The sequence below is a fragment of the Pleurodeles waltl genome, chromosome 7 (assembly GCF_031143425.1).
Source record: "Pleurodeles waltl isolate 20211129_DDA chromosome 7, aPleWal1.hap1.20221129, whole genome shotgun sequence".
Classification (NCBI taxonomy): domain Eukaryota; kingdom Metazoa; phylum Chordata; class Amphibia; order Caudata; family Salamandridae; genus Pleurodeles; species Pleurodeles waltl.
In genome coordinates this window covers 562427589-562448853 of record NC_090446.1, presented here as the reverse complement: position 1 = coordinate 562448853, position 21265 = coordinate 562427589, and the positions used below count along the sequence as shown (strand labels likewise).

Sequence of the window (21265 nt, the reverse complement as noted above, 5' to 3'; positions counted from 1 at the left end):
CCCTGATTTATTTACAAATGTATCAATCGAATTAATCTGGGTTTTAATTGCTTACTTGATTCTACACCTTAATTGTTCCTTTATGATTTATTTGAAACGAAAGTAAACATAATGATGAAGATGAACTGGGGTGACCCAGCCCTGCCATGTAACACGTACCAGGGGTTTAACAAATGCATTTTACGGCCCTGCCGTCAGAGGTTAGACTAACGTATTTCAGTGTGGTGGTCCGCATCACCACATTAAAATGCATTAGTCACGTATTATTGGTGCCCCTGACCTCACCTGCGAGGGAGAAGCAGGGCGCGAGCGCGGCCGTCAGGATGAATTAGAAGCAGTGCACACTGTGCTGCAGGACTTGAAATGATCTCTATCTGCAGTCTGTGTCAGACTTTATGTATTAATAATTGGCTGACATCATTTGACAATTAATTAATAAGCAGCCTCCAACAGCTCTCACCTGGGGCCGGAGAATAGCGGGCTGTGCTCAGATGACTGTATTTATTAGCAAAGGAGACCCAGCTGTGGCTGCCTCAGGGGCAATACCATGTCAAGTGGCCTATTGTGCCCTGTGTGAGTGGCATTCTATCCAGCAGTGCCCTCACATGAATCCAGGGGCAGTGCCATCCCACCTGTGTAGTGCACTGTCACCTGTGAACACGATTCTGGTGCAGATCATGGACATGATCTGTGTATATATCTTTGGGCCTCTCAGGCATAGTAACTGTCAGTGAACTAGGTGCAGGCAGTTTTTTTTTAATTTCAAATTTCTGCCGCAGCTGGCTAATGCCACCAGCAGAATTAAATTAAAGGATAAGTAGTGTCCTCAGTGACCTCCTCGACACATGCTCTCCCCTATTCGTTAGGTTGTATCTGGTGACGGTAAGAGCAGGCACTGAGTATAGACAGATGGCATCAACGCCATAGGCTCTCACTGACCTCAATCTACAGCCTCGGCCTAGCTGCCAAGGTTTCAGATTGATATATATGACATTTTCATCATTTCAGTGTAATTATGAGTGACATTTCAACAACTGTGTGTGACACTTTTTCACGAGCTAAATCAAACAATTAAGACGAGAGAAACATATTACATAAACATAGCTGCCAAGTTTTCAGATTGTTTATATATGACATTTCCAAGGATTAATTGTGTTTATGTGTGACATTGTAGTTCCAAATTGTGACACTTTCTCATAAATGAAACCAAGGAATAAGGTCCATGTAAAGAGATAAATATTGAAAACTACCCACTTCTGAGCAGTGGCGGCTCCTCCTCAATGGCGAAGAAGCATTGCTCCACTGGCTCAATATTTTATTATTGTCCTATTTGTTAGTTGCTTATTCAGTGTGCAGGGAGGGGTGGTGCCGGGTCATAGGAGGGGGGAAGAGTAGCGGAGTGGAGTCACTGGAGTGCACTTAAAAGTGTGCATGTCAGTTTGGCTGGCTGTCTGAGGTTGGCCAAACAGTCATGCACACTTAGGTTTCTCCAATCCAGCTGTGTTGCACAGCTGGGTTGGCAAAACAGCAGAGACTCCCTGCTCTGTCTGAGCAGCAGACCAAGCCACTCAGACCAATCCTGGTGCTGCTCCATGCTAGGTATAGCATGAGAGCAGTGCCAAGATTGTGTGCGGAGCCTGTACTGGCGTTCCAGGGACTCCTGGGACACCATCAGGAAGAGGAGTGAGGCGGCCAGCGACGTCTGCAGTAGGACAGGTAATTTAAATTTTTATTATTGCCCTAATCCCCTGTCCCCCCACTTGAGATATGTAGCAGGGGCTAGTGAAAAGCCCTACAAAAGACCTGCAAACTGCTTTAAATTCCCTGTAACGAAAGGCCACAAACATTTTGCATTTGCAACGTGATTTTTTCTGTAGTGAATACAGAATTACTTACCATATTGCTGAGGCATTAAACTGTTTCAAATGGCTGGTTCTTTGGTAAAGGCAGCAGTCACTGATAACCAGACATACCTCAGGGAAGCAGCGAATGTGACTTTTTGGAGGCCAGACTGTCCCTCAAGCTAATGGTGCCTGCTGCACACGCTTTCATCGCTGATCTCGACTCAAGCCTCCAGCACATTAGATTCTGGCATGCAACTTTGATTATTAGGTCACTCAGGACTGGTAAGTCAGGTGCCGGATCCAAAGGAGCATTGCGTCTATAAAGTTGTGTGTTTGAAGGAACCGGAAGGGTTCCGCAAGGGATTAGTTATGCTACCTTGACTTGCATATTGGGGAATTAAAGCATTTGCTAATATGTACCTCCTACCCTCCCTTCTTCCCATATCAGGTAGTTTTGCAGCTTGGTGCTGTTTGCAGTGGAAGTTCCTTTCCAATTTAATGTTGGAAAAAAAATAATATGAATGTGAGCCTGTGTAATGTAACTAGTGCTCATGTAAAGAAGTTCAATACCTTGGAGTTGAGTTTGAGCTATATAAAATTGTAAAAGAAAAAATATGTTACCCAGAAAACATTTTGCCCTGATTCCTCTGCACTCGCCGGAGTGCTGCAAAGAGTGCAGGCTAACCTGTATCTCTAAAATCACAGGGCTGTCAGTCTGTAACACTTCAGGAGGAGTAAATTGCAGAGCTCTGTGTTATTGTAACCAGAAACACAGAAAACAACTTAGCAACTGGTCACCTCTCTATGACCTGGGCCCAGCTCATGCTTTTATATGCAAGCTGTCTCCCAGGTGTCAATTAGGAAGCAAATTACTAACAATACAATTTGATACCAGTAAACCGGTTTGATATTTGCCGATTTTCAGACCATGTTTTTACAAAAATCATATTCGCTATTTGAGGAATCAAATACATTTTTGAGCACTCACCTGACACAGTGCTCAAAACTTAAATCTGGGGCCAGACAGCTGCCGACCTGCCCTTAAAAGACTGTGAGAGTATTATGCGTGTCTCGGATCAGCCGTGCTATCTGGAACAGGCAAACACAGGAACAACTGGCGAAATGATGTCCGGGTACTGGTGCAGCAGCAGGTGGGCCCTCGCATGTGATTGGAAGTAAGTGGTGGAGGGGTGGAGCCAAGCGCTGTGGAAGATGGCGGCTCTTTTTTAGAGCTGAACGGAACGGAGACGGGGGAATGAGCCAAAAATCACTTCTCCGACATCAGTGCCTCAAGAAAACAGGAGAATACTTTTCGTAAATCTACCGGATGATATAGGATTTAAAACCGGTGATCCACTCGCTCTGCAACTCCTTAAAATGCTATAAGTAATATCGAACGACGAAGCCAAAATGGCCGCGCACACTTCGTTTCAAGCTACGACCGTTACAGAACGTATACTTACGCAATTCGACTTAAAAGTATGTGCACTTTTCATCTAATTATATCGCACAACCGGGAAATGACATATGCTGTGTGTGAACAAATTTCAGCATGCCTGCTTATTGTTATAATACAACGCGATGTGGAACTTGTCAAGAAAGCAGATACGCAGCCTAGCAATAGCGGATAGACGTGTGCGCACGTCACCTTTATATGTCAGGTATTGAAATCGTCTTACGGAGGCCAAACAAAAAAAACGGCATACACTTTAATTTAAGCTCTGACTGGCATGGAATGTTCCCAAATATATTTCAAAATACAGTATTGGGTGATTTTCATACTCCGTCTTACGGCACAACCTGGGACCGAAGGTTTCTCATCATGCTTGATCGCTGTGTATCGTAGCGCAATGTAGAATTCGATATAAGAACAGACCCATTACATCATAATGATTGCCTAATTCATATGTCCCTCATCTAAATATCTTAAGCACTAAAATCATCATGCGCTATATTTAGACATTTTAATTATCTGAATAATAATATTGTGATGTAGCACATTACTCATGATGACACGATAATAACTGCTTAATCTGCAGAAAAGATAGAGAAACACATCTGTTCTTTACCTCACTGCAATGAGTATTACGGATTCCAATATATGATACATTGAATTTTGCTTGATCTAAATAATTCTACCATTGCATAACATAACCTGTAAAATGCAAGGATAATACAAACATGGCCTAACAAAAATCAATATTGCTCTGACAAGAAACTGACTATTAAGAATAAGGTGGATGCTACATTCGTATAAGGAGGTGGAACCAGAAGCATTTTATTTATTTCTCCATATTTTAGTGTCTTTCTACACATATATAACAAGTTCTTTTAATGGAAAGTTTATTAAAATAGACTTAGAATATACACTGCAATGTAGGTATTATAATAGTGAATAAACTTAAGTAATTATTATAAACAGAATTTTGGAAGATAACTGATACCTCCTATGTCAGATCCTAAAGCTGTCAGACAACTGTCATATAGTGCAGCCTTACTATCCACGCCTGATACCATTGGTTCCAAACGTATAATAGCTGACTCCATTGAGCCACCTTCAACAGCTATGGATACCAACTCGAAAGAATTATTGGCCATAAAATCCTCCATTGCTTCCTTGGACAATACAGTTTTTCCTAATACTACGGACGTCCAAGGCTTAAGGAATGACGTTGTCAAGTTTCAGTCTCGTAGGCAACTAATGGACAATCGACTTACGGATGTAGAATCCTGCCTCGATAAGACACCTGAGACTGGTCAAGATATTTGGTATCTACAGCAAAAAATGATCGATTTAGAGGACTGGTGTAGAAGGAATAATCTTAGAATTTTAGGTCTCCCAGAACAATTAGAGAAAGACAATATTCTAGACTTTCTGACTACTTTACTCCCAACCTTGACGAACATCACTTTCACAATGCCTTTAGAATTTCAAAGAGCTCATTGTGTTCGATCATGTGGAATGGTTCAATCCACAAGACCTAGACATATCTTAGCCTGCTGTCTACGACACCAACAAGCCCATCAAATTATCATTGCAGCCAAAAAACATGGTCCATATGAATATGAAAAATCCCAGGTAATTATCACAGCACACTTTTCAGCACCTACTAATCCCAAAAGGAAACAATTTTTAACCCCTTCGCTGCCAGGCCTTTTCCCCATACCGGTGCCAGGCCTTTTTTTGACTATTTGGGGCAGTTCACGCTTAGGCCGTCATAACTTTTTGTCCACATAAGCTGGCCAAGCCAAATTTGTGTCCTTTTTTTCCAACATCCTAGGGATTCTAGAGGTACCCACACCTTGTGGGTTCCCCTGAAGGAGGCCAAAATTTTTTTTCAAAACAATTGGAAAAAGTGGCTGCAGAAGAAGGCTTGTGGTTTTTTCCCTGAAAATGGCATTAACAAAGGGTTTGCGGTGCTAAAATCACCAGCTTTCCAGCTTTCAGGAACAGGCAGACTTGAATCAGAAAACCCAGTTTTGCAACACAAATTTGGCATTTTACTGGGACATACCCCATTTTTACAATTTTTTGTGCTTTCAGTCTCCTTCCAGTCAGTGACAGAAATGGGCGTGAAACCTATGCTGGATCCCAGACACCTAAACATTTCTGAAAAGTAGACAACATTTTGAATTCAGCAAGGGGTAATTTGTGTAGATCCTACAAGGGTTTCCTACAGAAAATAACAACTGAAAAAGAAAAATATTGAAATTGAGGTGAAAAAAACAGCAATTTTTCTATGCGTTTTACTCTGTAACTTTTTCCTGCAATGTCAGATTTTTGAAAGAAATATACCGTTACGTCTGCGGGACTCTTCTGGTTGCGGGGATATAAAGGGCTTGTAGGTTCATCAAGAACCCTAGGTACCCAGAGCCAATAAATGAGCTGCACCCTGCAGTGCGTTTTCATTCTATACCGGGTATACAGCAATTCATTTGCTGAAATATAAAGAGTGAAAAATAGCTATCAAGAAAACCTTTGTATTTCCAAAATGGGCACAAGATAAGGTGTTGAGGAGCAGTGGTTATTTGCACATCTCTGAATTACGGGGTGACCATACTAGCATGTGAATTACAGGGCATTTCTCAAATACCCGTCTTTTTTACACACTCTCTTATATTTGGAAGGAAACAATGTAGAGAAAGACAAGGGGCAATAACACTTGTTTTGCTATTGTATGTTCCCCCAAGTCTCCAGATAAAAATGATACCTCACTTGTGTGGGTAGGCCTAGCGCCCGCGACAGGAAATGCCCCAAAACACAACGTGGACACATCAAATTTTTTGACAGAAAACAAAAGTGTTTTTTGCAAAGTGCCTACCTGTAGATTTTTGCCTCTAGCTCAGCCGGCACCTAGGGAAACCTACTAAACCTGTGCATTTTTATAAACTAGAGACCTAGGGGAATCCAAGATGGGGTGACTGACCGGGTTCTGTTACCCAGAATCCTTTGCAAACCTCAAAATTTGGCTAAAAAAACATGTTTTCCACTCATTTCGGTGACAGAAAGTTCTGGAATCTGAGAAGAGCCACAAATTTCCTTCCACCCAGCGTTTCCCCAAGTCTCCCGATAAAAATGGTACCTCACTTGTGTGGGTAGGCCTAGCACCCACGAAAGGAAATGGCCCAAAACACAACGTGGACACATCACATTTTTTCACAGAAAACAGTGCCTACCTGTGGATTTTGGCCTCTAGCTCAGCCGGCACCTGGGGAAACCTAGCAAACCAGCGCATTTTTGAAAACTAGAAACCTAGGGGAATCCAAGATGGGGTGACTTGTGGGGCTCTGACCAGGTTCTGTTACCCAGAATCCTTTGCAAACCTCAAAATGTGGCCAAAAAAACACTTTTTCCTCTCATTTCGGTGACAGAAAGTTCTGGAATCTGAGAGGAGCCACAAATTTCCTTCCACCCAGCGTTCCCCCAAGTCACCCGATAAAAATGGTACCTCACTTATGTGGGTAGGCCTAGCGCCCACGAAAGGAAATGGCCTAAAACACAAAGTGGGCACATCACATTTTTTCACAGAACACAGGTGTTTTTTGCAAAGTGCCTACCTGCGGATTTTGGCCTCTAGCTCAGCCGGCACTAGGGGGGCTGTAAAGTGCCTAAAATAAATTTGCCCAACTTCCCCCCCGGGAGCGACCCTTGCCTACGGGGTCGCTCCCCTTGCGTGACATTGGCGCAAAAACAAAATCCCCGGTGCCTAGTGGTTTCTGCCCCCTTGGGGGCAGATTGACCTAAAATCGGCCGATCTGCCCCCAAGGGGGGCAGAAATGGTCTAAATACAATTTGGCCCTCAGGGGAGCGACCCTTGCCAAATGGGTCGTTCCCCATCTCTAAAAAAACAAACAAACACAAAAAAAAACAGAAAAAAAAATTGCCCTGGCGCCTAGAGGTTTCTGCCCCCCCTGGGGGCAGATCGGCCTATTAACAATAGACAGAAATGGCCTAAAATAAATTTGCCCCCCACGTCCTAACCCCCCCGGGAGCGACCCTTGCCTACGGGGTCGCTCCCCCTTTGTGACATTGGTGCAAATAAAAAAAAAAAGAACAGGTGCCTAGTGGTTTCTGCCCCCCTTCGGGGCAGATTGGCGTAGCAAACATTGGCTGATAATGGCCTAAATAAAATTTTCCCCTCCAGGGGAGCGACCCTTGTCCAAGGGGTCGCTCCCCATCTGTAAAACAAAAAAAACTAAAATCCCCGGTGCCTAGTGGTTTCTGCCCCCCTTGGGGGCAGATCGGCCTAATCAAAATAGGCTGATCTGCCCCCCAGGGAGGCAGAAATGGCCTAAAAATAAGTTTGCCCCCCCCCAAGGAACCGACCCTTGCCTAAGGGGTCGCTCCCCTTGCGTGAAATTCACGTAAAAAAAAAAACTCCCTGGTGTCTAGTGGTTTCTGTCCCCCTTGGGGGCAGATGGCCTCATAAAAATAGCCCAATCTGCCCCCAAGGGGGCAGAAATGGCCTAAATATAATTTGCCCCCCTAGGGGAGCGATCCTTGCCTAAGGGGTCACTCCCCACCTCCAAAAATACAGAACAACACAAAAAGGAAACAAAACAAAAAAAATGATCCCTGGTGCCTAGAGGTTAAAGGCCTTCCAAAAAAATGCCCCCCCTGGGACCGACCCTTGCCCAACGGGTCGCTCCATTATGCCAGTTTCAAAAATAAAAAATAAAATCCCTGGTGTCTAGTGTGCGTTTTGACAGCCGGATTTCTTTCAATCCGGCTGCCAAAACGCAGAGAGAGACTTCAAAGGGAAGGAAATAACTTTCCTTCCCTTTAAAGCCTCTCTCGGCCTCCCCCACGTGATCGGAAGAGAAATGCAAAGCATTTCTCTTCCGATCGCGCTGGAAGCTGAGCTTCCAGCGTTTTGGGAGGAGGCTCTGTGACAATCAGCGCGCACTCGCGCACTGATGTCACGGGGGTTGGGGGACGGTCGGGGGTGGAAGGGGAAGGGCTTCCCCTTTCATCCCTGCCTTGGGGGGGTGGGTTGGGAGCACAGGGGGGGAGCGCTCCCCCCAGTTCCCGGGTACAGGACGAGGTGATCTCGTCCAAGGCACCCAGGAACCGGTGCCCTGGACGAGATCACCTCGTCCAGGGCACAGTAGGGGTTAAATCTATGCACTAGACTAAAGAAAAGAGACATAAAATATGGTCTTTTGGATCCGGCTACTATGTTTGTAACTTTTCAAGGGAAAACTGGAGAATATTCAGATCCTCATGACTTGGAATCTTTTTTGAATGACTTAGATGAAAAGGATTCAGAGATGGAACATAAGACTTCCGCCTCCTCACCAACAAAATAATTTTCTTCTTTTAACACTCCAGATGATACAGATCAAGGTGAATGGGAGACTGTTCAACGTCATTGGACAGATGGTGGTAAATTTAAAGCATGGAAAAAATATCAGTCAAGAGATAAATCTAGATCTCCCTTGAAAACTTGAACAAAGTTGAAATATTAATCATAGATGATGACGCTTTACCTATTTTCTCTCTAACATATATTTCACTACAGGATAATATTTATTTATGATGTCAGATACTCTTTATTCTATATTTGAAATGGCATCTTCACCCTTTTCTCTGTTCACCTCTCCATGACTCTTTGTTTTATATCCCCAGATTAAAGTCTTAGTTGTTAAGTGTACAAAATTGTCTTATCACTTGTGTTGGACAATTTACTCTGTATTTGATAATTCAATAAGTAATCATTTCCTTTATTGATTTATTATAAAAGTTTCACTACTTTGAAAACTCTTTCCTAATATTATTACATATTGACATACTTGAAATGTCATAATTTTACTTTTTTTCTTCTTTCTTATTCTTCTCTTTGTTTTTCTTCTTCTTATCTTAGTTTATATTGTTCCTTTTTTATCATTAGAATTTGGATTGATATTGTTTTGCTAGTCTTAATATGTCAAATTATAATTTGACACCTTTGAATGTTATATCTTTGAACTTTAATGGTTTGACACATTTTATTAAGAGAAAGAAGATAGTTAATTTTCTTGGACAACAAAAAACAGGTATTGCTTTATTACAAGAAACACATCTCAATGAATCAGAAAGTGAAAAATTGAAAAGAGATTGGATTGGTTAAGTTATACACGCTAGCATAACACAAAATTATTCTAATAATGTTGACGCACCTATTCGGAAATGTGGAGTAGCTATTCTATTTCATAAAAATTGACCATATAAAATTATTCAAACATGGTTAGATGATGATGGCAGATATGTATTTGTTAAAATCCGTATTAGAAAGTATTTTATGATCATAGCCACGATATATGCACCCAATGATTCCAAAATGATATTTATCTAAAAAATTAGTAGATTATTATCTTCCTTTGGATCTACAAGAGTACTGATTGGGGGAGATTGGAATGTTACTATAGATCCATTCATTGATAGATCTGCCAAGCCAGATATTTATCATACAAGTGATAGATGTATTTCACAAGATCTTATAGAAGATTTTGCATTACAGGAACCATGGCGTTTATTACATCCAGATGATAGAGACTATACGTTTACATCTTGCTCACACTTCATTCGTTCTAGAATAGATTATTTTTTAGCTTCACCTGCAATGCTACAGTTAATAACACATGCAGGAATTATTCCCTGTAGCCTCTCAGACCATGATTTAATAGATTTACATATTAATATTAGATTAGCAAAAACCTCCTAAATTCAATTGGAGATTCAATACTTCTATATATAAGACACCTCAAGCCAAATTGAATCTATGTCAGCATGTTGATCAATTCCTTGAAGAGAAGAAAGACTCAGTCACAGATGCTAGTATATTATCGGGAGCTGGCAAAGCAGTCATTGGAGGAATGATTATGAGAGGCTCATATCTAATTAAAAAACAACTGAATAATGAGAGGATTTTATTGGAAAAAGAGGTTGTATCTCTCTCGAAAGATTACAATAAATCTTAATCACCTGAGATTTAAAATAATCTACTTTCAGCCAAATTCAGACTCAATAATTTGTATACTTCTCATGCCAAAAAATGTCTATTTCTAATTCGTCAACGTAGTTATGAAAGGGGGAGAAAGCTGGACGTCTTTTAGCATATCAACTACGCCAACAGGAATCATCCAGAATGATACCTGTTATTAAAAATTCTTCAAATAATTTGCTTACTTTACCAACAGATATCATGGCACATTTCTAGACCTATTATGAAACACTTTATACATCACTGAATTGCAAAGATACTAAGGAGGAAGATGATTTTTTCACTAATTTAAAGGTTCCAAAATTAACTCAAGAACAGAAATTGATATTAGAGGGACATATAACAACGGAAGAGACTTGAAAAGCTATTGATGGTCGAGCCACAAATAAAGCCCCCGGAGAAGACGGCTTTCCCACTGAATTTTATAAAATCACAAAAACTCAAATTATCCCATTATTACAATCCTTCTTTAATTAAGCTTTAAAAAAGGGTCATTTTCCCCCAGAATTTTTACGAGCATGTATTACTGTAATTCTTAAACCTGACAAAGATCCATTGGAATGCTCCAGTTATAGACCTATTTCTCTAATAAACTCTGATATTAAAATTCTGGCTAAAATACTCTTGATACAATTAAATTCTGTCCATTCTTCTCAAGTAAGTTTTGTTCCATCTCGATCCTCCTCAAATCACCTTCAAACAATTCTACATCTATTTTGGCAACAACGTACTAAATCAGAAGAAAATATCATACTATCCCTGGATGCAGAAAAAGCATTTGATAGAGTAGAATGGGGATACCTATTTCAAACCATATATAGAATGGGTATTGGTACTGATTTTATTACTTTAACTAAGGGAATGTATCAATCTCCAACTGCCACGATTACTTGTAACGGTTTCACATCCTCTTATTTCAAAATTCTACACGGTACCCGCCAAGGATGCCCACTTTCTCCATTGTTATTTCTTATTGCATTAGAACCTTTAGCTATTGCGATTAGACAAAATGCTAATGTACAATGTATTGCTACCTCATCGGGTGAGGTAAAACCTTTTTATTATGCAGACGATATTTTACTCACATTATCTAACCCAAATTCTTCGGTTAAAGCTTTGATTAACCTATAAAATCAATTCTCGACATTTTCCGGATATAAGATTAATTGGTCTAAATGTGAAGCTTTACCAATGAACTGTAATACTACACCAACCTCATTAGGTAATTTCTCTTTTAAATGGAAATCATCACACTTTAAATATCTTGGGATTCTACTCAATACTGGGTTGAAGAATATTATGATGGACAATTTGAACCCTATTATAGATAAACTTAAAAGAGATTTTACAAGATGGTCTCAAACAAATCTAGCATTATGGAGTAGAGTACAGATTATTAAAATGAATACAATTCCAAAATGTAACTATGTATTCAGTATGTTATCACTTCCCATTACTTCTAATTTCTTTAAAAGTACTACATCTTTGATAGCTTGTTTTGTTTGGGGAGGAAAAAACCCTCGTATAAGTGGCTCAAAATTGCATTCATCTTCTTTAAAGGGAGGTCGTAGACTCCCAAATTTAGAAAATTATTGGATAGCACAACAACTATCGCACTCAATTTATATGGCATCTGCGAATGATAATACGCCCATATGGGTGAAACTGGAACAATTTGTATTGAAAACTACCACCCCATGTCTATTTATTGTACTAAATGTCCAAAATTTCACAACTCTCCAACCCAATCATTTATTTCTCTCAAATGGCTTGGCAAAAAGCACATTAAATTATAAAATGTAATATCCATGTCCACTTAAATGCTCTAATATGAAATAATTCAGCAATTATTTATAAGGGTAATGAACTTAATTGGTTTGTTTGGAGAAATCATAAAATTAATACTTTATCAGATTTACATACACAGAATAATTCTCTGAAATCATTCTCACAACCACAAGAAACGTATAAACTCCTGAAATCACAATTTAATAATTATGTACTATTACTGTCAGTCCTAAACTCCATAACAAACTTTAATACAGATCCTATAATACAGTCATCCATTGCTCGTCATATCTATATATGGAAAAATTTCAAAGGCATGGTGTCTGGCTTATATTCTTTATTAATCGATAAATCTTTTTCAGATAATACATCTAAAAATTAAAAAATATGGTGGTCTACACTACTTAATATTACTTATTCAGATAAGGAATGGACTAAAGTTCTATAGAGTTATAACCCGGGCCTTCGTGATGTGAGGTTAAAATTAAATTACTTCAAAATTTTACATCTATGGCATTGGTCACCTTCTAAACTTTATACGCCCAAACTTATTACAAATTCTGATTGCTGGAAATGCCATCAACCCAGCTGCAATATTGTACATATTTTATAGGAGTGCACTGAGATTCAACAATTTTGGATACAAATAACAAAACACTAGGGAAAAATTGTTCCCAATATCTCACCTCAATCACCTCTATTATTTTTATTACATGATATCCATGGAATGGGTGGAATTTCTTCACAGCTGTTTAGATGCCTCTCTACGGCAATTAGTATAGCTAAAGTTAACATATTACATTTTTGGAAATCCAATGTTTTATCAACGGTCCAATCCTGGTTGAAGGATATGTTTGAAATTGCACAGTTTGAAAGAATGATATATAAACTGAACAATAAACTACAAAAATGTGATCATATATTGGTCTCCTTATTGAAATAATTATGTTCCTTTTTTCCTCTTTTATCTTTTATGATGGTCAGTGAGAATTATCTTAATTTTTTTTTTATTCCAATCTCTCCAATCACAATATTTGTTCTTTGTGGTTTAAGTGGTTGTCAATTTCTTTCTCTTTTGAATATGTTATAGGAAAGTATAGGGTAATAGAGGGTTGTTTAAATATTCCTTAATAGTGTGTTATATATTCATTGTTTTCCTCATTGTTAATATTTGATAAGGAATGATTATGGAAAGTTTTTTTTTTTTTTTATTGGTACACTTGGTTTTCTTTTATTTTCTCTCTTTGAATATTCACTGTATGTTTTATATCAATAAGAGTAATTTTATGTTTAATTTTGTTTATAGAAATTTAATAAACAATTGAAATACGGAAGTAAGTGGCGGCACCATGGATAAACATATCCTGCTGTGCTGCGCCCATGCAAAGAGACCCTTTTTAACTAACATGGGTTGTACGGAGTGATAGGGTGAGAGATAAAAGCTTGAATCCAGACTTGAGCTGCCGCCTGAACCAGAAGGTTAGTGAGCGCTGCTAGTTCAGGTGTCTTTAATAAAGTTTATTAATCAGTGTTCATGTGTTTTGAATAATCGGTTTATGTACAGAATGAAATAATGTAGAAAAATAATGCACGCATTTGAAAATGTGACCTCGAAGAATGGCCACCAATGTTCACGAAATGTACTAATTAATGATTAATACATGAAATGTTGAAAAGGTATTAGATTAATGCAGTAATATGTCATATTAAGGGTTAGGAAGTATGCTTTAACTTTATTAATTGTAGTCCTTAACTTAGCGAGTGTCCTTGCCTATTTTACCAGACCTCATGCAGAAGCTGTATTTCTTAGCCGTTAATAAAAATGCTGACTGAGTGAATTAAACTGTGAAAGGTTCATTGTATTGTTAAATGTGCTTAAAAGAAAATTTATTTTAGGCAGGGGGGGCAGAAACCTCTAGGCGCCAGGGCAAATGTTTTTTTTGTGTTTTTTTTTTTTTTTAGAGATGGGGAGCGACCCATCAGGCAAGGGTCGCTCCCCTGGGGGGAAAATTGTATTTAGACCATTTCTGCCCCCCTTGGAGGCAGATTGGTCGATTTTAGGTCAATCTGCCACCAAGGGGGCAGAAACCACTAGGCACCGGGGATTTGTTTTTTGGCGCCAATGTCACGCAGGTGGAGCGACCCCGTAGGCAAGGGTCGCTCCCAGAGGGGGGGTGGGGGTTGGGGGGGGGAAATTTATTTTACACCATTTCATCGGCCTATTAGTAGGCCGATCTGCCCCCAGGGGGGGCAGAAAGCTCTATGCGGCAGGGCAAATTTTCTTTTTTGTGTTTTTTTTTTTGTTTGTTTTTTTTTAGAGATGACGAGCGACCCATCAGGCAAAGGTCGCTCCCCTGGGCGGCAAATTGTATTTAGACCATTTCTGCCCCCTTTGGAGGCAGATTGGTCGATTTTAGGTCAATCTGCCCCCAAGGGGGCAGAAACCACTAGGCAGATTTGTTTTTTGGCGCCAATGTCACGCAGGGGGAGCGACCCCGTAGGCAAGGGGCCGGCTGAGCTAGAGGCCAAAATCCACAGGTAGGCACTTTGCAAAAAACACCTCTGTTTTCTGTGAAAAAATATGTTATGTCCACGTTATGTTTTGGGCCATTTCCTTTCGTGGGCGCTAGGCCTACCCACACAAGTGAGGTATCATTTTTATCGGGAGACTTGGGGGAACGCTGGGTGGAAGGAAATTTGTGGCTCCTTTCAGATTCCAGAACTTTCTGCCACAGAAATGTGAGGAACATGAGTTTTTTCAGCCACATTTTGAGGTTTGCAAAGGATTCTGGGTAACAGAACCTGGTCCGAGCCCCACAAGTCACCCCATCTTGGATTCCCCTAGGTCTCTAGTTTTCAGAAATGCACAGGTTTGGTAGGTTTCCCTAGGTGCCGGCTGAGCTAGAGGCCAAAATCTACAGGTAGGCACTTTGCAAAAAACACCTCTGTTTTCTTTCAAAAAATTGGATGTGTCCACGTTGTGCTTTGGGGCAGTTCCTGTCGCAGGCGCTAGGCCTACCCACACAAGTGAGGTATCATTGTTATCGGGAGACTTGGGTGAACGCTGGGTGGAAGGAAATTTGTGGCTCCTCTCAGATTCCAGAAGTTTCTGCCACAGAAATGGGAGGAACATGTGGTTTTTTTAGCCAAATTTTGAGGTTTGCAAAGGATTCTGGGTAACAGAACCTGGTCCGAGCCCCACAAGTCACCCCATCTTAGATTCCCCTAGGTCTCTAGTTTTCAGAAATGCACAGGTTTGGTAGGTTTCCCTAGGTGCCGGCTGAGCTAGAGGCCAAAATCTACAGGTAGGCACTTTGCAAAAAACACCTCTGTTTTCTTTAAAAAAATTGGATGTGTCCACGTTGCGCTTTGGGGCATTTCCTGTCGTGGGCGCTAGGCCTACCCACACAAGTGAGGTATCATTTTTATCGGGAGACTTGGGGGAACGCTGGGTGGAAGGAAATTTGTGGCTCCTCTCAGATTCCAGAAGTTTCTGCCACAGAAATGTGAGGAACATGTGTTTTTTTAGCCACATTTTGAGGTTTGCAAAGGATTCTGGGTAACCGAACCTGGTCCGAGCCCCACAAGTCACCCCATCTTAGATTCCCCTAGGTCTCTAGTTTTCAGAAATGCACAGGTTTGGTAGGTTTCCCTAGGTGCCGGCGGAGCTAGAGGCCAAAATCTACAGGTAGGCACTTTGAAAAAAACACCTCTGTTTTCTTTAAAAAAAATTGGATGTGTCCACGTTGCGCTTTGGGGCATTTCCTGTCGCTGGCGCTAGGCCTACCCACACAAGTGAGGTATAATTTTTATCGGGAGACTTGGGGGAACGCTGGGTGGAAGGAAATTTGTGGCTCCTCTCAGATTCCAGAACTTTCTGCCACAGAAATGTGAGGAACATGAGTTTTTTCAGCCACATTTTGAGGTTTGCAAAGGATTCTGGGTAACAGAACCTGGTCCGAGCCCCACAAGTCACCCCATCTTGGATTCCCCTAGGTCTCTAGTTTTCAGAAATGCACAGGTTTGGTAGGTTTCCCTAGGTGCCGGCTGAGCTAGAGGCCAAAATCTACAGGTAGGCACTTTGCAAAAAACACCTCTGTTTTCTTTCAAAAAATTGGATGTGTCCACGTTGCGCTTTGGGGCAGTTCCTGTCGCAGGCGCTAGGCCTACCCACACAAGTGAGGTATCATTTTTATCGGGAGACTTGGGGGAACGCTGGGTGGAAGGAAATTGGTGGCTTCTCTCAGATTCCAGAACTTTCTGCGACAGAAATGTGAGGAACATGTGTTTTTTTAGCCAAATTTTGAGGTTTACAAAGGATTCTGGGTAACAGAACCTGGTCCGAGCCCCACAAGTCACCCCATCTTGGAATCCGCTAGGTCTCTAGTTTTCAGAAATGCACAGGTTTGGTAGGTTTCCCTAGGTGCCGGCTGAGCTAGAGGCCAAAATCTATAGGTAGGCACTTTGCAAAAAACACCTCTGTTTTCTTTCACAAAATTGGATGTGTCCACGTTGCGCTTTGGGGCATTTCCTGTCGCGGGCGCTAGGCCTACCCACACAAGTGAGGTATCATTTTTATTGGGAGACTTGGGGGAACGCTGGGTGGAAGGAAATTTGTGGCTTCTCTCAGATTCCAGAACTTTCTGCCACAGAAATGTGAGGAACATGTGTTTTTTTAGCCAAATTTTGAGGTTTGCAAAGGATTCTGGGTAACAGAACCTGGTCCGAGCCCCACAAGTCACCCCATCTTAGATTCCCCTAGGTCTCTAGTTTTCAGAAATGCACAGGTTTGGTAGGTTTCCCTAGGTGCCGGCTGAGCTAGAGGCCAAAATCCACAGGTAGGCACTTTGCAAAAAACACCTCTGTTTTCTTTAAAAAAATTGGATGTGTCCACGTTGCGCTTTGGGGCATTTCCTGTCGCGGGCGCTAGGCCTACCCACACAAGTGAGGTATCATTTTTATCAGGAGACTTGGGGGAACGCTGGGTGGAAGGAAATTTGTGGCTCCTCTCAGATTCCAGAACTTTCTGCCACAGAAATGTGAGGAACATGTGTTTTTTTAGCCACATTTTGAGGTTTGCAAAGGATTCTGGGTAACAGAACCTGGTCCAAGCCCCACAAGTCACCCCATCTTGGATTCCCCTAGGTCTCTAGTTTTCAGAATTGCACAGGTTTGGTAGGTTTCCCTAGGTGCCTGCTGAGCTAGAGGCCAAAATCTACAGGTAGGCACTTTGAAAAAACACCTCTGTTTTCTTTCACAAAATTGGATGTGTCCACGTTGCGCTTTGGGGCATTTCCTGTTGCGGGCGCTAGGCTTACCCACACAAGTGAGGTATCATTTTTATCGGGAGACTTGGGGTAACGCTGGGTGGAAGGAAATGTGTGGATCCTCTCAGATTCCAGAAGTTTCTGCCACAGAAATGGAGGAACATGTGTTTTTTCAGCCAAATTTTGAGGTTTGCAAAGGATTCTGGGTAACAGAACCTGGTCCAAGCCCCACAAGTCACCCCATCTTGGATTCCCCTAGGTCTCTAGTTTTCAGAAATGCACAGGTTTGGTAGGTTTCCCTAGTTGCCGTCTGAGCTAGAGGCCAAAATCTACAGGTAGGCACTTTGCAAAAAACACCTCTGTTTTCTTTCAAAAATTTGGATGTGTCCACGTTGCGCTTTGGGGCATTTCCTGTCGCGGGTGCTATGCCTACCCACACAAGTGAGGTATCATGTTTATCGGGAGACTTGGGGGACCATAGATTAGCAAAACAGGTGTTATTGCCCCTTGTCTTTCTCTACATTTTTTCCTTCCAAATATAGGAGAGTGTGTAAAAAAGACATCTAGTTGAGAAATGCCCTGTAATTCACATGCTAGTATGGTCACCCCGGAATTCAGAGATGTGCAAATAACCAATGCTCCTCAACACCTTATTATGTGCCCTTTTTGGAAATACAAAGGTTTTCTTGATAGCTATTTTTTACTCTTTATATTTCAGCAAATGAATTGCTGTATACCCCGTACAGAACGAAAACGCACTGCAGGGTGCAGCTCATTTATTGGCTCTGGGTACCTCAGGTTCTTGATGAACCAACAAGCCCTATATTCCCGCAACCAGAGGAGTCCAGCAGACGTAATGGTCTATTGCTTTCGATAATCTGACATTGCAGGGAAAAGTTACAGAGTAAAACGTAGAGAAAAATTGATGTTTTTTTCACCTCAATTTCAATATTTTTCTTTTTCAGTTGTTATTATCTGTAGGAAACCCTTGTAGGATCTACACAATTGACCCCTTACTTTTCAGAAATGTTTAGGTTTTTGGGATCCAGCATTGGTTTCATGCCCATTTCTGTCACTGACTGGAAGGAGGCTGAAAGCACAAAAAATTGCAAAAATGGGGTATGTCCCAATAAAATGCCAAAATTGCATTGAAAAATTGGGTTTTCTGAATCAAGTCTGCCTGTTCCTGAAAGCTGGGAAGCTGCTGAGTTTAGCACTGCAAACCCTTTGTTGATGCCATTTTTAGGGGAAAAACCACAAACCTTCTTCTGCAGCCACTTTTTCATTTTTGTTTTAAAAAAACGAAATTTTCGCTGTATTTTGGCTAATTTCTTGGCCTCCTTCAGGGGAACCCACAAAGTCTGGGTACCTCTAGAATCCCTAGGATGTTGGAAAAAAAGGACGCAAATTTGGCTTGGTTAGCTTATGTGGACAAAAAGTTATGAGGGCCTAAGCGCAAACTGCCCCAAATAGGCAAAAAAGGACCTGGCACAGGAGGGGGAAAAGGCCTGGCAGCGAAGGAGTTAATAGAGGGAATAAACATACTAAACTTTTACTAAAGGTGTGGTTATTCATGGCGGAAAGGTCATGGTGCATGACAATTTCTGACTCCATTGATTATTGATTTTATTGATTATTAATGATTGATGATTATTGTGTATTGATTATTGATCATGTACTGGAGCTATGGTAAGAACTTCTTAATTGCGAGTCAAAAGGTTCATCTACCTATTCGCGTCCCCTTCTAAGTTTACTTATTAAGGTCTGACGCGCTATCAGCGCTTGGCCGAGCCTCCATGGATCTGGCAGCGCCTTCTTATGAGATTAAATAATTGAGAGATGACATATCCATATGACTTGTTTTTTTTTTCAGCCCGCCAACCACTGTGACTGGAGATACAATGTATAGTAGTAAAAGACATTGTCACCATAGCAACATTTGTGTGAACCAACCGTGGCTAAGTAACTGCCTGGGGCACTACAGGCAGCATCACGGCAAGCTCCTGAAGCGCTTTTGTAATTAATCATTCAGTAGAGCCTCATGACACGTTCATCAGAGGTGCACAGAATGCGTGACTACTACATTTTAGTGCGGAGATGCGGACCACCAAATTAAAGTGTGTTAATCTAAACCGTGATGCGTGGTACTTGGCAGGGCTGCCTCAGGTTAGATGCAATGCAGTATTTTACAGCCTGCAGAGAAACCTCAGCAACATCTATTTTACAGAGAGCAACTAACTCCTGTCTCCAGCACATCACAGCACTGTCTCAGCAGCTGTCTGCAGTGACAATGACTCCACAGACTACCTAATCAGCCCGGGGCAGTAGCTGTTATTTTTCCAAGCACTGTGACAGTGACTCTGAGTTGGTAAGTCAAAGATAACGCTGGTCCTTAATGTTCCTGCAGGAGAGAGATTGGAGTTTTCTTGAGAGACATTTTTGATTCACCATTGTGAGAGATTGTGAGGTGTGACAAGGCTGAGGCTGCTCAGAGACACTGCAGAGGCATCGCCGCTGCTTCCACATTTACCACCGATACTACTGCTACCGGTACTACCGCTGCCAGCAGGTGCTGCCTGCCTGCTGACAACAGTTGGGAACTGACTCAGGCAAGCAAGAGAGCAGGCAGGTGGGCGAACAAGTAGCAAGCGGCCTGCATCAGCTCGAATCACCATAAAGTAGCACAGATGGTTAATACGCCTGTTGTAAAGAACATGTACCAAGCAGATTACAGAGTTCTATTTCATGTGGCTAGGTCAGTGGATTACCGCTTTTGTCACAGAGATCCTTTTGTTTCTTGCAGTTCTTAAATTACAGTTCTTATATAGCACAGTGTGCTATGAACTTTCAACAAAGATCTGCATTTAAAGTGCATGGTGTAGGTTATAACATTATGTTTTTTCCCCCAGTCTTTCAATATCCTAATGTTGCTAAAAGGGGTTTGTGTGGGCAGAAATACAGTCTTATTAGTAAAGCCCTCCTCATTCACTGTGGTATGTTTTAAACCCTATATTTGTGCTTCTCCACAACAAACACTCTTAAAATATACTGCCTGCTAGTATGGATGGCATGTGATACCTACACCTTCTAATCCTCATTGTTTTGAGTAACATTTTCTAGACTGATTTACACATGTGTGATTTATTGTCGCTCTATAGTGTGTCTGTAATGTAAAGTGCTCTGACCCCCTTACACTTGTATAAGTAGCTCTGTAAAACAAATGAAATGCATGTGACAGAGGGACTAAGGAGAGATGAGGGGTACTGTTGGAGGGTGGTAGTGAGAGAATCCATGGAGAAGGAGGTCATTGTATATGCTGCATCTGTATATATTTGTTTTCTGTTTAACTGCCTGTGTATTTGCATATGTTCACAGAACACTAATAAAGTACTGCCTCTGAAAGACGTTTATTGTTTAATGTCATGATTATGCAATTGTTTTACAGTACGATCAGGTTACAAGGGCACTAGGTTAGTGCCCTTCTGTTCTAGGTGCTTTACAGCAGTTTAAAGATCTTCGTAGTGTTTCTTGTCGCTCAAATGTGTGTAATTTCTGATCTTTATCTGTTTACAGGGATTTCAGTGCTTGATTTTCATCGCAAGAAAGTGTCAATTTAAAGTTTCATTCAATTGGTCGTTGAATGTCACCCTTAAATACACTGAAACTGAAAATGCCACACACAAGCAATCTGAAACTTTGGCAGCTATGATATTAATGTTGGGGTACGCATCACAGCACTAAAATGCAAACGTCACGCTCCTCTAGGCGCGACCACACGCTGTTTCTTTGTGGGTTAAATAAACTGAGCAGCCAACTTAAACCAGAGAAATTCCACACATAACCCTTCAGTGCCTCATCAGGGGTACTAAGCGCTCCATACATT

General features: G+C 41.3%; 1 long non-coding RNA gene across 1 annotated transcript in view; it reads left to right on the top strand.

Annotated features, from left to right (window-relative positions):
- The window catches only part of LOC138247280 (uncharacterized), a 71626-nt gene extending 50905 nt beyond the window's left edge, over nt 1-20721 (top strand). The window contains exons 2-3 of the long non-coding RNA XR_011194403.1: nt 13422-13594; nt 19256-20721. This is a non-coding gene — a long non-coding RNA (uncharacterized lncRNA). The remainder of the gene's footprint in view (nt 1-13421; nt 13595-19255) is intronic.
- Nucleotides 20722-21265: the final 544 nt, after the last annotated feature.